Source organism: Telopea speciosissima, chromosome 5, assembly GCF_018873765.1.
Source record: "Telopea speciosissima isolate NSW1024214 ecotype Mountain lineage chromosome 5, Tspe_v1, whole genome shotgun sequence".
NCBI lineage: Eukaryota > Viridiplantae > Streptophyta > Magnoliopsida > Proteales > Proteaceae > Telopea > Telopea speciosissima.
The window spans coordinates 61,764,012-61,767,065 of NC_057920.1; positions in this window are offsets into that span (position 1 = coordinate 61,764,012).

The following is a 3,054-nucleotide window of genomic DNA, read 5'->3' on the forward strand; positions in this document are numbered from 1 at the left end:
TATGTTTCTTTTCTATAGATAGTGTAAAAGTGAGAAAGAAAATATTGACCGAGTAAGGGACTCTTTTTTTTTCTGTGATAGGGGTGTTTTCTCTAGAAAAAAATATCCTCTGCAATGCCCTAATCTTGCGATGCACTGCAATGCTGGCCTAAGAGATCGAAACATGGATGATGCGACATCCAACGGTGCCGAGCTCAAGAAGAAAGTAAAAAAAATAAAAAGTTTCCTTGCATCGAGCTTGCACCATTGGGTGAAGCTTCTTCCACCTGTCAAGCTCTCAGGCCCGCACTGCAGTGCACCGCAAGATGTCCACACTATAGAGGATTTTTAGTCTGTTTTCTCTCCAGCTAATTTCTTTCATTTCCCTTATAATTATATAAGAGTTAATCCATTCACAACAATCTTTAGGCTCCAACTAGTTGTAAGGGAAACTTTAAAAAACAAATCGAAGTTAAATTTAATCAAAACTAAAAAGAAACTTTTTTTTTTTTAATTAATCATTACCTCATATTGTGTTATTTACTTCATATCGTGAAAAATCAGTTAGGAAATTTTATTTTATTTTTCACCCAGATCGATCCTTTGAAATTTAAAAGAAAAATAAAGATTATATTGAATATCATAATTACCAATATGACAAATATTTTTAAATCGGTAATACAATTATGATTACAAAGTTTTCTTTTGCTTTGTTAAGAAGAAATAAGTAAAGAATATTGGGTGAGTCTGTTTGACTACAGAATTTGTAACCATACATTTTTCCCCCCAATAAGTTAAGGTGTTGTAGACAATGAATTTTGTCAACCCCCGGCGGACAAACATCGGTATCTCTCAAGAAGGACTTCTGCCCCTGCACCAAAGCCATATTACCCTCACACCCTTGAAAAAACCCAAAATACTTTTAAAAACCCATGACGACAGGCAAAAGGCCAAAAAAGGCCATAAAAAGCCCAAAAACTGAGTGCTGAGGGAGCATTATAAGCACGGCACCACAAAAAGGACGAATCTGTAGACATACGTCAGCCAATGACATCATCCACGGTGCCGTGTGGGGTTCACCCCTATAAATAGGAGGGCCCCCCTACCCTCCAATAAAGCAAGAAAGGGCGAATGAGACCCTCCCTAGCTCCGTTTTAGAGCATTCTTAGGCCCTTTTCTCCCCAGTTTGTCTTTTCTGAGAGTAGGGAATTACTCTGGCGATGGCAATGGGTAGATCCGTCGATTACCCCGCCTAAGAAGTCATCCTACTAACTACCTCTCCCAATTGTTATTCTATCTGCATATCGATAATGAAAGCCTTTATTGCTATCATTATTCTGTCTGTATACAGATAACAAGAATCTCATATACAGCCGTTGCTGTTCCAAAAATGAGTAACGAAACCCATCTCATATAGTCCTTACTCTGTCCGACAAGAGAGACGCAAGCCGATCATCCGTCTCCACTTGAGGCGTGGGATATCGCATATTTCGCATTTGGTACCTTTTTCTTCATTTCTTTTATTTCTTGATAGGTATCTGTCTCTTTCCTTCTTATTATTTTTTGCACAATGTAGACCATTAAAGTAGTTCACTTTGGTGTACATAGTAAACAATTTTTTTTCGTTTCTTTGTTATGTTTGGTACATCATAATCTAGCCTTATATGTTGGTATAGGACGCATTATTAAGTAAAAATTTTCAAAATCTTGCATCTAGTAGAAAGACCGGTTTAACCGGGCGAGGTGGGGTGCTAATACCTTCCCATGCTCGTCCCGGATGGGGCTATACCCATTGGGTCCTAGGCTCAAATCCTAGGTGGCGGCTCCATTTTTTATGAAGCATGATTCCAACCCCTGTGAAGATATATCAAAACGATACACCACAATCCATCAAAGGCAAATTCTGTCGCCATAAGGCCACAAAATCCCCTCTGAGGATCGCGGTACTTACAGGTGTCAAGTACTTAGAGAGCCTAAAGATGTAATTTTACTATCATCTTCCTGATCAGGAGGTAATGCTAACTTCCTCCCGCTTTGACGTCCTTGAGGGCAACAGTTGTTGATTGTGATGACGAGAGTAGGAGAGGTTTCGATGAAGGTCTTAGTCTTTGTGAGCTTTGAATTGCATGTTAAGGTCACCGTAAATGGTCTGTTCTTAGCTTCCAAGAGCCTTACCAGAGGAGTGCATGATGGTGTTGAGTGCTTGCATGGGCTTGATTCATCTCCTATTTCTGCGAAGATACAGAATAGTGAAGATAAATGACCTCTCAAATAGTGAAGAAATGGTCTAATCAGGTTGCCAACAATGTAATTTCGTGATGAGAAAAAAAAGACCCTGATCCACAGACGAATGCGGGATGTTGCAACAGAGGGTGGAGGCGGGGGCGGGGAGTTGCAAGGGAGAGAATCATTTGAACCATTTCTTCTCCCTTTCTGTAAGAACAAATGATAAAGTTAAAAAAGAAATATCAGCTAGATGTCTTGGAAGAGAAGATGCAGAGGAGGGTCGAGGCGGGGCCAGGGAGTTGCAGGGGAGAGAGAGAGAGAGAGTCATTTGAACCGTTTCTTCCCCCTTTCTAGAAGAACTAATACAACTCATATTCAACCTCCAATGCCAATCAGACACGTGTAACAAGGTCAGACCAGGAAACTGACTCAAGAGAAGAAACATCCACGGTCCAATCGGATTCTCAATTATGATCTCACACCAAATGCATGCGCAAACAAACTTTACATGTGGACCACCAAAGGCACAATTACTTACAAATACTGACAATTCGGTTAACAGTCCCCAGATCGGATCGTCAACTTGTCTTGGGGACTACGTAACCCTAAAAATGGCAAAGAGGCATTTTGGAGAACAGAACTAGATATATAACAGACAACAGAAGGAATGAAGGGGAGGGGCTCTAAGAACAGAACCGTGGGTTTTTGGTCACTGAGGAAAGCGCTGAAGCCAAAGCCTCCATTTTCGACCCTGTTAACCGTTGTTTGACCCCGAGATCTAACTTAGGCATCGGAGAAATCTCCCCTGGGACATATCGTGTTGACTCTTCCTGTCTTTCGGTTTCATTT